The sequence below is a fragment of the Chrysochloris asiatica genome, unplaced genomic scaffold (genome assembly GCF_000296735.1).
Source record: "Chrysochloris asiatica unplaced genomic scaffold, ChrAsi1.0 scaffold00164, whole genome shotgun sequence".
Lineage (NCBI taxonomy): Eukaryota > Metazoa > Chordata > Mammalia > Afrosoricida > Chrysochloridae > Chrysochloris > Chrysochloris asiatica.
Window position 1 is genome coordinate 4,406,211 of NW_006408682.1, and position 14,581 is coordinate 4,420,791.

The window sequence follows — 14,581 nt, forward strand, 5'->3', positions numbered from 1 at the left end:
ATGCCCCCCAGCCCCCTGGAACTGCCAAACTTGGAACAGAGCTATTAGCATGAAGGGAAAGCCACACTTCTAGGATCTGGGCATTTCAAAGCAGCCAAATAGCTCTTTTTATTTTCTCGGGCTTTCAGTTTGCCAGCTAGTTGCACACATTAGAAATATTTTGGGTCAGCACTACAGTTTTCAACCATAGCAGATTCATTTAGTTTCTTGACTTCCTTATAACAGCTCTGGGAAAAACTGTGTTGGGTCTCATCCTAAACCACATTGCTGGCATTGCAAACTACATTCAAAATGGTATCTTAAGGCAATAATTAGAAAAGAAATTTAAATCTCCTACAACTTACCAGGGTTTGGTCTGGGGAAGAGAGGGACTGTTTGGGTTGAATTTCTGAAGGCTGTCATCATGACCTTCAAACTGTTTAGGGCAGGGAAGAGTAACGTAATTTACCATGTTCTGCCAGTTCATATAACTGCTTTTCTCTGCAGTCTTGTGAATTTGTTTCTCCTTTATGTGGGTATTTATTAAGTGTTGATGTGATGTATGATACCAAAGTGGGTACTTTCTTTTTGGCCTCTGTTGAGGTTGTACAATTTGACAAATAAAAACATAGGATACCCAGTATAAGTTATGAAATATTATTGTTGTTGTTAAGTGCCATCAAGTCGGTTCCAACCCATAGTGACCCTATATAGGGTTTCCGAGGAGCAGCTGATGAGCTTGAACCACTGACCTTGCAGTTCACAATGCTTTGCAGCCTGGTGCATTAACCCACAGCACCATACCAGGACTCTTTAGCCATCATAAACACTTGAAGGAATGAGTCCCTGGACCTAGCAGCTGAGGATCACAGTCACGGGGGCGCCACAAGGCCAATTGGCGTAACACAGTTCACAAAGACAATGTTCCACATCTTACCTTGCTGAGCATTGGCTGGAGTCTTAAAACCTTCTGAGTGGTCCTGTAAGATGCAACTATTGGTCTCTCCTGCTCCAGAGTAAAGAAGAGTGAAGAAAATTAAATACACACACACACACACACACACACACACAAAAACCCCACATGTAAACAATTAGTCCAAAGGACTAATGGGCCATGAGAGTCAGCCTTCACAGCTCTGAGACCAGAAGAACTATATGGTCATTAGCTACCACTGCCAACTGCTCTGAAAGGGATCTCAGTAGGAGATCCTCGATAGAGTGGGATAAAAATGTGGAACAAAACTCAAAATCATAAAAACACTAGAGTTACTGGTCACATGAACACTGGTGGAACCCCTGAGACTATGGTCATAGACACCCTTCAAGTCTTCCCCATGGCTTAACTTTCAGCCAAAAAATAAACAGGTCTATAAGATGAACAGGAGTCCTGGTGTGGCACTGTGGGTTAATGCATTGGACTGCAAAGTTGGTTTGAGTTGCAAGGTCAGCTGTTTAAGCTCACTAGCTGCTCCTTGGAAATCCTTTACAGGGTGGCTATGAGTTGGAACCAACTTGACAGCACTTAACAATGGCAACACTGGGTGAACAATACTACTGCACAGATAACACACTTCTTAGAACAATCAACCTTCTGAAATTTTAAAAAGGCAACATTTTCTGAGAGATAAAATTCAGAAGACAGGAAGGAATAGAAAAGAAGGACAAGTGGACATAATCAACACAGGGAAGAAGCAGGAAGAACGCTGTTACACTGTGGGGATTGCAAGCCATGCCACAAAATCAAATGCATAGGAATTATTGAATGGAAAACCAATTTGCTCTGTAAACTTTCACCCAAATCACAATAAGAAGTTCAAAAAACAAAACAAAAGAGGATGCTCAAATATATCTAAATTTCAGTTAAATAGCAAAATGATTTTTGGCAAAAGTGTATCCCATGTAATTTGGGGGGCTCAAAATTATACAAAAAATTATGTATTCAGATTTAACTGGACATCTTGTATTTTATATGGGAACCTTACCTGTGACAGGCATTTAGTAGAATCCTGTTTAATTCTACAGAGGAGATAAGAGGCCCCTATCTCTTGATCTCTACACTGGTCCTATCTCTTTAGGACCTAACCTGGGCCACAGATCAGAAGGAGACTCCAACACACTTGCTGTGTTTCACACACTGTCACTTACTTGCCTGGCTTGCACTTCCAGATTACTTCTGTATTCTTGGTTCCTGTCTTCTCTAGGTTCCTACTCTGCTAGGACCCAGTGACTGTCTCAGTCAACTCCTCTGGGGCTGTTCTCATTGTTTTCTACACAATAGACCTGCGATTGCCTTCTTAGATTTCTTTGCTTCCATTCTGTGGAATGATTGAGCTTGACTCAGCCCAGATCCTGAGACTTTGCTCTGGCTCTGGGCCCTTTGACCCTACCTCTTAGCAGGCCTGTCCTGTCCTCGGAAGAAGGTACTACCTGCTGCCTTGCCATTGGGATTTAGCTCAGAGAGGAATTGGGTGATAAGTGCAACAGACTAGCAGTCCTACATCCACAAACACCATTGGAATCCTGTTGACTAAACCATGAGTGGATTCCCCAGCCAAAGGTAAACATGCCTGGATCCTCAAACCAGCTCAATGTAATTAGTCTGCTTTTGGGGGGAGGTGGTGATTGGCATACTCTTTCTGCCAGTTATTTCTTATTCTGTTGGTGACTTCCCAATACAATCTGGATCACAGATGTCACGGAGAGGTGTGTCCTCTGAGAAAAAGGAGTTTAATATTCTGAGTCCTGAAAGCCCCTTGTGAGTCACTGACTTTTTTCAGTGAATGTAGTTATTGGCCTTGACCTCCTGTGTGATTTCTAATTCCACCAGCTTCGTGATATGGCCCCAGGACTTCTTTTTAAACAGTGGTCATGTACGTTCATCTTACCAGCTTGTGGAGTTTAATACGGTGTGCAAAGATGACCTCCTCTGACTTAACAATGTCTGGATTTGTGCTTCATTTCTGTGGCTTAGGTCAGAGGACGTAACATGTTAACCCACAGACATGTATGCATTTCAATCACGCAAGTGTTGGCGGGAGCTCCGAGCCTAAGAACTTACCCAAGGTCACTAATCTACTAAATAACAGAGCAAGAATTCGAACTTAGTTTTCACTCACTGGCAGGACCCAATTCTTAACAAACTTGTTGTTCTGCTTCCAGGTCAGGTGAAGACATGCCACACACATCATTATTCTGGGAAAGTGGGAAGAAACACACTTTCTGTGCTTCCTCTGGGGACTAGGTTGGAGTGATGAAAGGGGACCAAGAACACTCACTGTTCATCTGCTTGTGTACCATTGGATTCTGATACAGTGTCAATTCACTATCTTAGTCATTTGAAAGAAGCAATAAATTTAAAATTAACAAAGCAATCAATCAGTGAAATATGCATTTGAAGCCTAAAAGAAACTGAAAAAAACTGGGAGCTTAGTAAAACTGCTCTTTATCTATGTCCTTAACTTTCTGAATTTTGTAGGAGTAGTCAAAAGTGCCAATGTGAATTGACTTATTTTTTTCCACAAGCTTCAGTTCTAGGTTTCTTCTTAGTGTGTATTAATGTTTACCTTGTGATTATTTTTCTTGCTTTATACATAAACAAGAGATAGAGAGGCCTTTAGAACACTGAAACTTGGATCTCATTATCTTTTTTTTTTGCTTTCGTATTTGAGTTTATTCTTCATTTAACTTTAAAACACTACTATAGTTGAGTATTAAAACAAAAACAAAAGCAAGTAGTGAGCATATTAAGATTACAGTCCTTCACTTACTCATTACTGCATATAAAATGCCAGCAGTGAGTGTTATTCACTGCCCACCCCAAATTAAGAGGTCTGGCACTGAACCCCACCTCTGGGGTGATGGTCATCATCCTCATATGCTTCTCCATTGTAATGGCGCCGTCTTTCCTGGTTAGGATCAAAGTCCACCAGTTCTACCTTATCCATGTCATCAGTCTCTCCTACTTCCTTTCTCTCAGGTAGGAGTTTTTCCAGCAAAGACAGTTTATCAGGCGACAGAAAACCATTCTCAGGAAAGTTTACCTTAAATTCGATGATTAGGCGCCCCTTTTCATACGGTCTACGATAAATTGGCATACCTTCATTTAGCACACATTTGATATCTTCATGCTTGACAATCTGACCTGGATGAGAGGTGATGACTATGGTTCGGTTGTCAAGAGTGGATATCGGCTTTTGGAAGCCACACAATGCTTCAACCAGCTGTATGTCCATACACATGAACAGGTCTTCGCCCCGTCTAGTAAAAACAGCATGGTCCTTCTGATCTAAAACAATAATTATATCACCTGGCTCCAGTCCTGGCTCTTGGTCTTCTTCACCATGGAATGTTATCTTCTGGCCATCTTTCATGCCTTTGTCATTATGAACTTCTAGAATCTTCTTCTCTCGAACTATCTTCCTTCCATTGCAACTTTTACATCTGTCTTTAGGGCTGATGCGGTCCCCATGGCCCTGGCACTCCATGCACACAGACTGAATTTGCTGGACCATTCCAGGTTCTATCTGATGAGTTCTTATTTGCAACCCAGTCCCTCGGCAGTTAGGACAGCATTCTACTGCTCCTTTCTTACCACCTCGGCCTTCACATTTGTCATAAATCACATTCTTTTGTAGAGCTAGTTTTCTTGTTGTACCATTATATAAATCTTCTAATGTTACTGAGAGTTGGTGTACAACGTTTTTCCCTCTCCTCTCTCTCTGCATCCTTCCACCTCCTCCAAAAAACATATCAAAGATGTCCATGGGGGAACCAAAACCACCACCTGCTCCACCCTCTTTGATGGCCTGTTCTCCTCCTTTGTCATATAATTCTCTTTTCTTTGCATCAGAGAGCACTTCATAAGCTTGAGAAATCTGTTTAAACTTCTCGCCTTCATTAGGATTCTTATCAGGATGGTACTTCAAAGCCAGTTTCCTGTATGCTTTTTTCAACTCCTCCTGGGTGACACTGGGTTTGACCCCCAAACATCATAGTAAGTGGTTTCTTTCACCATTTTCTACAGCCGTTGAGCGGGCCGAGGCTGGTGTGGGGGAGCGGGAAGGAGTGCGTTGCTGTGCGCAGTTCGGGCAGCCGCCACTCCTCCGCCACTCACGAAGCGTTCTGGAAAGTTCGGATCTCATTATCTTTTGCTATTTATTACCTATGAAGTCCTGGTGTGGCTCTGTAGGATCAGCACTAGACTGTGAACCCCAAGGTTGGCAGTTTAAACCCACCAGCTGCTCCTTGGAAACTATATACAGAGTTGTTATGAGTTGGAACTGACTCAATGGCACTTAACAACAACAACAATCTGTGGAGTATTGGTGTGGTGCTGTAGGATAAGCATTGGACTGCTAGCTGCAAGGTCAGTGGTTCAAACCCACTGGCTGCTCCTCAGAAACCATATAAAGGCTTGCTATGACTTGGAACTGACTCACTGGCATTTAACAACAACATCTAAGGCATCTTGGGCAAACTGCTTAAAATTTCTTACCCTTGATAGGCATTATTAAGTCTGTTTGAACATTTGGAAATAAGAACAATATCATTTTTGTTATTTAGACCAACTAAATGAAAAAAACAATTAAAAAAGAAAAGTTGTACAAGAAGGAAACATACAGGAAAAATTTACATCAATTATTGCTGTTAAGTTGATTCTGACTCATAGAAATCCTATAGGACAAAGTAGTACAGTCCCATAGGGTTTCCTTCCAAGGCTGTAATCTTTATGGTCATAGATGGCCACATTTGTCTCCAATGGAACAGCTGGTGAGTTTGAATCTCCAGATTTTGGGTAGACAGCCAGATGCTTAACCCCGACACTACCAGGGTTCTTGCAATATTTATTTAGTTAATAAGGGAAATAGATCGTGAAAATGGTTGCACAACATTGTAAACCTGATGTCAATGAACTGTGCATTTAAAATTTGTTGGTAGACTTTTTGTTGTCTATATTGTTTGTTCCATCTATCTTATCACAGTATAGTAAAAAAATAAAATGAACCACGGATACATAATTATATTGGGAGTATGAAATGAAGGAAAAGAGATAGTTGTGTTAAATTCACAAAAGAAATCAAAACATTACACCTAAAATTGATATTTACCAGAAGCATTGACAAAAACAGAAGTGTTGCTGGAGGGTGGGGCTTGGGCGAGGAATGGGACTCTGGGTTTCATTATAAGCTTCCAGCTCTATTTTAGTCTGGGTTCCTAGTTGAAACAACAGAAAACACTCTAACTTTATTTCTTTAGAAGAAGGGAGTTTAATAAGAACTAGAGTGAGAGCTTCAGGTATCATTGGGAGGTCTAAAGAGGGAGACTTGAGGCTGGGCTTCCATAAGTGGTTTCCAGAGCTTCACTGCGCAAATGGCCACCAAGGTAGCCACGCTTGAGGCACCATCAGGAAGACGCCTGCCAGGCCACCCACGGCCACAGCTGTCAGCAGTAGACCCAGCTTTCCTGGCGACAGCTCAAACCAGCAAAACGCAAGCCCTGATCTTTTCTCTCTCCCCATTGGCTTGAGTCCTAATCAAAGACGAACAAAGATGATTGATGGCAGAACTCACGTGTCTGAATCTTATTGCGAAAGTGGGTTTACATTGCGTTATTGTGATTGTTCTCCAGTGGATTCTGACTCCATGTGTTGCTGAATTGATGTTTCTAGTTGATGTTAGAGTTTTCAAGACTGTGACCTTATGGAAACAGATTAGCAGGTCTTTCTTTTGAGGTACCTCTAGGTGGGTTCTAACCACATATCTTTTGGTGAGCACTTGAGTGCTTAACTGTTTGTGCCCTCCAGGGACCTTTTATATTTATTGTTGTTGTTGTTAGGTACCATCGACTTGGTACCGACTCATAGCGACCTTATGCACAGTAGAACATAACACTGCCCGATCCGGGGCCAACCTCACTATTGTTGTCACACTTGGAGCCCATTGATGCTGCCATTTGGCCAATCCATCTCACTGGGAGTCTTCCTCTTTTTCTCTGACCCTCCACTTACCAAATATGATATCCTTCTCCAGTGACTGGTCCCTCCTGACAATATGTCCAAAGTATGAGAGATGAAGTTTGGCCATCTTCCAATGCACTTCTTCCAATGCAGATCTATTGGTGCTCTCAATATTCTTCTCCAACACCATAACTCAAAAGCATCAATTCTTTTACAGTCTGCCTTATTCACCGTCCAGCTTTCACGTGCATATAAGGTTATTGAAAATACCATGGCTTGGCTCAGGAACACCTTAGTCCTCAAGCTGACATCTTTGCTCTTCAACACTTTACTGCTCAAAATAATTTTATTTTATTTTTTTAACCAAGAACACTTGTTGCTGCTGCTTTTGTTGTGAAGCTTGTGGTGTCTGTTCTAACTCACAGAAAACCTGTGTAAGGTTTCTGCAAAATGAACGATGGATTTGAACAGCCAACCGTGTGATCAGCAGTCCACTGGTTACCCTACAGTACCACACCAGGACACCATAGTACATTTAGTATTTTAACAAAAATAAAAGGACTAAAGGAGGAAAGGTTTAGAAATCACTAAATAGAAACAGTTTCTAGTAAAGGCAAATGCTTTTGCTTTATGACATAAGTTGGCATTTACATGTGATGTAGGTGGAAAATCCACCACTTATCTGTTAGTTCGTCGCTCTCTGGTGGCTTTCCTGTTGCTGTGATGCTGTAAGTGATGCCACTGGTATTTTAAATACCAGCAGGGTACACCCATGGTGGACAGGTTTCAGCTGAGCTTCTAGCCTAAGGCAGACTAGGAAGAAGGAGAGACAGACTACTTCTGAAAGCTTAGCCACTGAAAATCTAACAAAGAGCAGTAGAACACTATCAGATAGCACCAGAATATTGAAACACGATGAAAAGCACAAGAATACCATCAGATATAGTGAAAATACGATGGGAGAAAAGCTGCCTCCTCAAAGCAGAGTCGACCGTGATGATGAATATGGAGTAAAGCTTTCAGGAAGTTTATTTGCTGATGGGGTACAACTCAAAATGAGAAAGAGCTGTAAACATTTATTAATAATTAGAACATGGAATGTATGAAATATGAACCTAGGAAAATTGGAAGTTGTCAGAAATGAAATGGAATGCATGAACATTGATATACTAGGCATTAGTGAGCTGAAATGGACTGATGTAAGTCATTTTGAATCTCACAACCACATGGTTTACTATGTCAGTAATGACAAATTAAAGAGGAAAGGCATCACATCAATCATCAAAAAGAACATTTGAAGATATATCTTGAAGTCCAGCGCTGTCTGTGATAAGATAATGTCCATATGTTAACAGGGAAGACAGGTTAATATCACTATTATTCAAATTTATGCACCAACCACTAAAGCCAGTGATGAAGAAATTGAAGAACTCTAATAACTTCTGTCTGAAATTGATAAAACATGCAACCAAGATGTACTGATAATTGCTGGTGATTGGATTGTAAAGGTTGGAAACAAAGAGGAAGGACCAGTGGTTGGAAAATATGGCCTTGGTGATAAAAATGGTGCTGGAGATCATATGATGGAATTGTGCAACATCAATAACTTATTCATTGCCAATACCTTTTTTCAACAACAGGTAAGATACATGGACCTTGCCAGATGGAATACATAGATATCAAATTGACTATATTTGTAGAAAGAGATGATGGAAAAGCTCAATATCATCAGCCAAAACCAAGTCAAGCATAGACTGTGGAACAGATCATTAATTCCTCATATACAAGTTCAGGCTGAAACTGAAGAAAATTAAACAAATTCACTAGAGCAAAAAATTGACCTTGAACATATCCCACCTGAATTTAGTGATCATCTCAAGAAGAGATGTGATGCAATACACACTAGGGATTGAAGGCCAAAGAGTTGTGGGATGACATCAAGAACATCATATAGGAAAAAAGCAAAAGGTTATTAAGAAGACAAGAAAGAAGGAAAAGACCAAAATGGATGTCAGAAGAGACTCTGAAGCTTGCTCTCCAACACAGAGATCATGAAGCAAATGTAAGAAATACGAAAGTAAAAGATCTGAACAGAAAATTTCAAAGGGCAGCTTGAGAAGACAAAGTCAAAATGTTAAAATGAAATATGCAAAGACCTGGAGTTACAAAACCAAAAGGGAAGCACACACTCAGCATTTCTCAAGCTGAGGGAATTGAAGAAAATAGTTACAGCCTCAACTGCAATATTGAAGGATTCTATGGGCAAAATATTGAATGATGCAGAAAGTATCAAAAAAAAAAGGTAGTAGGAATACACAGAGTCACTGTATAAAAAGAAATGGTTGATGTTCACTCATTTCAAGAGGTAGCATATGATCAAGAGTGAATAGTAGTGAAGGAAGAAATCCAAGATCCACTGAAGGCACTGGCAAAAAATAAGGTTCTGGGAATTGATGAAATACAAATTGAAATCTTTCAACAAACTGATGCAGCATGGAAGGCACGCATCTATGCCAAGAAATTTGGAAAACAACTAATTGGTCAACTGATTGGAAGAGATCCATATTTGTGCCCATTCCAAAGAGAAGTGACCAACGGAATGCAGAAATTGCCGATCAATATAATTAATATCACAGGCAAGTAAAATTTTGCTCAAGATAATTTAAAAACAGCTGCAACAGCACATTGACCAGGAACTATCAGAGGTTCAAGTTGGATTCAGATGAGGATGTGGATTGAGGGATATCATTGCTGACATCAGATGAATCTTGGCTGAAAGCATAGAAGACTCGAAAGATGTTTACCTGTGCTTTTTTGACTATGGAAAGCCACTGTGTGGTTCATGACAAACTATGAATAACATTGTGGAGAATGAGTATTATGGGAAATGTAATTGTTCTCATGAGGAATCTGTACCAAGACCAAGAGGCAGTCATTCAAACAGAACACGTAGACACAGAATGGTATAAAATCAGGAAATGTGTGTACCCAGATTGTATTCTTTCACCATACTTGTTCAACCTGTATATTGGTTAAGTAATCTGAGAAACTGGATTTTATGAAGAAGAACATGGCATCAGGATTGGAGGAAGACTCATTTATCACCTGTAGTATGCAAATGATACAACTGTGCTTGCTGCCAACAAAGAGGTCTTAAAATACTTACTGATGAAGGTCAAAAATATAGCCTCAATGTAAAGAAAACAAAATTCCTCACTGCTGGAACAATAAGTAACATCATGATAAATGGGTAAAAGATTGAAGTTGTCTAAGTCTTCGTTGCTTGGATCAACTCTCAAGGAAGCAGTAGTCAAGAGGTCAAATGATTATTAGGCAAATCTACCGTATATAAGATGTTCAGGTGCAAAGATGTCAGTTTGAGGATTAAGGTGCATTTGTCCCAAGCCATAGCCTTTTCAATAGCTTCATATTCACGTGAAAGTTGGACAATGAATAAAGAATACCGGAGAAGAACTGATGCATTTGAGTTATGATGTTGAAGAATATTAAAAGTACCATGGACTGCTAAGAAACCTGTGTTGTAAGAAGTACAGCCAGAATGCTTCTTAGAAGCCAGTATGGCAAGACTTTCTCTCTCAACCTTCAGACATATTATCAGAAGTGACCAGTCCCTGAAGAAGGATTTCATTGTTGCTGAAGTTAACATCCGTAAAAACGAAGAAGTTTTCCAACAAGATGGATTGGCACAGTGGCAGCAGCAGCAATAGACTCAAGTTTAACAAGGATGGTGAGGCTGGCGTAGGACTGGGCAGGGTTTCATTCTGTTGTGCTATGAGTTGAAAACTCAACTGCACCTAACAACAACAAACAGATGGAAATTATTTCATGATTTGGCTATTATCTTTGTCCTTCATTGAAAGGTAAGCAGAGGAGCCATCTTACTGGCTGGAGTTAAGTAGAGGACAGGCAACAAGCTGTCTTTCAGGAGGAAAGCCAGTGTCTTTGCTCCAGGTTCACACCTCTGACCTCCCCCCGCTTCCCTGTCCCTGCCTCCCCCCCCAACACCACCACCACAACCCCCTTAAGACCTAGATCTGTATCAACTTGTGAAACTTGATTATCCTAAAGCAACCACCTGAAGTTCTTCCCAGGGAGAGGTGTCCATAAAAACAGGAGGATGTTGTGCTTGCATAAATTGCATATTTGTAGTGGTGGTGGTAGTTAAGTGCTGCTGAGGTGGTTCTAACTCATAGCAATATAGGGTTATCAAGAAGTGGCTGATGAGTTTGAACCGCCGACCTTGTGGTACAAACTAACCTTGTAGTACAGCGCTTTATTCCACAGTGCCACACCAGGACTACATACATATATTTATAGTTGCCATTGCTGTTGTTAAGTGCTGTAGAGTCAGTTCTGACCCATAGCAAACCTATATAGGGTTTCCAAGGAGCGGCTGGTGAGCTTGAACGGCCAACCTTGTGGTTCAAACTGAGTTTGCAATCCAACACATTATCCCTCAGTGCCACAACAGGAGTCCATATAGGTTCCACTCATAGGACCCCTGTATAGGGTTTCTAAGGAGAGGCTGGTGGTTTTGAACCACAGCCCTTGGGGTTCAAACCAACATTGCAGTACAATTATTATCCTACATTGCCACAGGGTCAAACAAAAACCCAACCACTCTCATTGTGAAGCTTAGTGATTGGTATGAGGACCTGTGCAGAGTCAGCCTGACAGAGAAAAGAACATCAGAGGGTGGGAAGAAAGACCCGTTCATCACAGAAAGCCTTCTGAGATGGCACTCTGTGTTACCTATGAAAATGGGACTAATGGGCCACAGACAGCCTATATAGACTACATCTGTTCTCCATGCCTTTGGATGACAGACTGGGGAACCCAGTGGGAAGCCCAGGAGGAGCCATAGGAATGCTTTTGAATGAAATCTGCTGGGTAAGGGAGGCCTCTTCAAAGCAATTTCACATTTAATGAAGTTTGAAAGTCACACAATTTTTTTTTTCAAACTATTTTAAACAAGAGTGGTAAATGAGGAAGGAATACCATATGGAATCAACTCCATAATCAAATTATACAGCATGTCGTGAAAAACTTTTCTCCTTTTTTGCCTGTTTGACGAACCAGCTTCACTTTTTAGCACTGAACATATACTTGTTTCCCTTTCCTAAACCCAGAGCTCAGAGCACTCCAGTGACTCTGTTGTCCACAGGCTGAAACCTTGGCAAGTTCATCACAGATGTAGATTGAGTTTTATCTGTGGAAATGCACTTCTGGAAGCAGAACTTTGGAGAACAGTTTCTATAATAAGAAACAGTGTTGTAGATGACAAAAAGCACTTTAAAAAAAAAAAAAAGAAAAGAAAGAAGAAGGCTGGTAGGGAGAGACAGAGAGACTGCTCTGACTGCCAAGACCCCAGAACGGAGCAAGGAGTGTTGGCAGGGCCAGGGACCCAGCACCCGACAGGTGATTACAGGCTCAAGTTGTTCCACCAAAGAGAGGATTTGGCCCGCCATGTTTGAAATACCTTAGTTTTGGTAAGTGCCCACTCTCACTCATCATCCAGGGCAGGAGTGGGGAACATTCGGCCTGTGGGCTATGTGTTGTTAAATGCTGTCGAATTGGTTCTGACTCATAGAGACCCTGTATAGGATTTTTGAGGGGCAGCTAGTGAACTTGATCCACCGATCTTGTGGTTCAAACTGACCTTGAGGTCAAGTGTTTATATCCTATGGTGCCACAGCCAGTGAAATAGTTTGGTTCTGGTCCTGCCAAGACAACTGCAGTTCTAGTCATGACATTGGGGGTGAGTTAAATTAAATGCTTGACCAGATATAGCAGGCTAATTTTAAAGCTGATAATTTTGTAAGACCTACGAATGATGTTATAAATTTTGTCAGGAACAAAGTTTCTCACCCCTGATGTAGGCCATGTGTCTTCTATGGATAAAATCCAATGCTGGGGACACTGCATGCTCTGTCCTCTGGGCAGTGGGGTTGGGCCTGCCTCAAAGAGGAGAGGTCAGGAGACAGGGCACAACTCACAGGAATGAGAGGGGCTAACTTCCAAGGTCAAGAGTGACCCTTAGAAGCCAGATGGCAAGACTTCATCTCTCATGGTGGATATGTGCTGTGGAGTTGGTTCCGACTCATAGCGACCATGCACAGGGCTTCCAAGGCTGTAAATCTTTACAGGAGCAGAAAACCTCATCCTTCTCCTGCGGAACAGCTGGTGGTTTCAAACTGCTGACCTTGAAGTTCGCAGCCCAATTCGTAACCACTACACTATCAGAGCTCCTTTCATCTCTGACATATTGTTAGAAGGGACCAGACATTTTAATTCTTAAAATAAAAAAGATTTCTTTTTCTCAATAAAGTAAAAGGTAAAAGAAATACTAAACCACAAAAAGAGAAGTGGCTATCACTGGATATGTTTCTCTTTCCTTAGATTCTTTTACATTTGTCTAATTGATTACTCATGGTGGTTGGGTTGTGGCTTTTAGGTTTTGCATTCTGGATGGTTGAGTGAGCACAGTCTGTTAAAAACCGGCAACAACAAAGACTGAACCTTGAGTACTTGTAGGTGGCTAAGAGAGTCGGGGAAAAGCACGTTGTACCTCAGCAAACTAACCGTGGACTGGGACAAAGGATACGTCTCTGAATTCCTGACTAAAGTGGAGAATTATGTGTATCAAATCTTCCGTGCCTCCCCAGTCACCACAAAAATAAACCCCATAAAAGTGATGAAGTGGCCAGCTTACAGTGGTGAAAAAATACAAACTAGATTTTCAAGTTCCCCTGGATACCCAGCCCTGTTTATACTACTTTCCAAGTGGTTAAATCAGTGATTCCCCACCCTGATTTGAGGATCCCCTCTGGGTATCTTTAACTATCCCAAGGACTGTTGCAAAATTCTAAAAATAAAATAATTTCAATTCTCCTCACACCTTGTACTCTTGCAAAGTACATATTCTCAGAAGGAAAGAGACTGGGGAACCCAACAAACAAAACTAGTGGGTCCAATACCAACAGATTGGCCTCAGCAATGAAAACACCGTTTCATAGTCGGGTAATACTTTGTGGTTTTGATAGCACTTTCTGATTGCTGGGTTAGTGTCTACACTTAAATCAATATAAAAGATGCCCGTTATACATTGAACATGGTTAAAATCGAGCTGTGACCTTCCTTTGGCACAAAGCTAGCAGTGTGTAACAATCTGTGAGATGGCAGTTTCTATCAATAGCAGGTAGAGGCAGTGTTTGGAAGGAGGGAGATAGTGAAATTCTGGACAGCATATTTGGCTTTGTTTGAGTGAGGCGACCAGGCGATCGGGGTGGGCATCCAGTCACTGTCAAAAAGAAAAGACTGGACGATAACCCCACACTGCCTTTGCCACTAAACTCCTCAGTTGAACGTTGAAATGGCTGGGCGGCACTGCGCAGTTTGCCAGGTCTCTGGGGAAAGAGCTGGCCCACTACACTTGCTTGTTCACTTGCCGCCAAGGTCAGTTTGGACGGTTCCCCACTCTTTGTTCTAGAATGGGAAAAGGAAGTCATCAGCTCCGTATAGTTCCACATCTTGGTCAAGGACCCTGACTGCCAGTGCTGTTTGCCTCATTGTTGTTTGTCGGCCCGTGTCTCTCCTCCACAGTGTGGATGGGGTTTGGGGGAGCCC

At 41.5% G+C, this 14,581-nt stretch overlaps 1 pseudogene; it reads right to left on the reverse strand.

Annotated features, from left to right (window-relative positions):
* Positions 1–3,742: 3,742 nt before the first annotated feature.
* LOC102836003 lies at positions 3,743–4,993 on the reverse strand (annotated as a pseudogene).
* Positions 4,994–14,581: the final 9,588 nt, after the last annotated feature.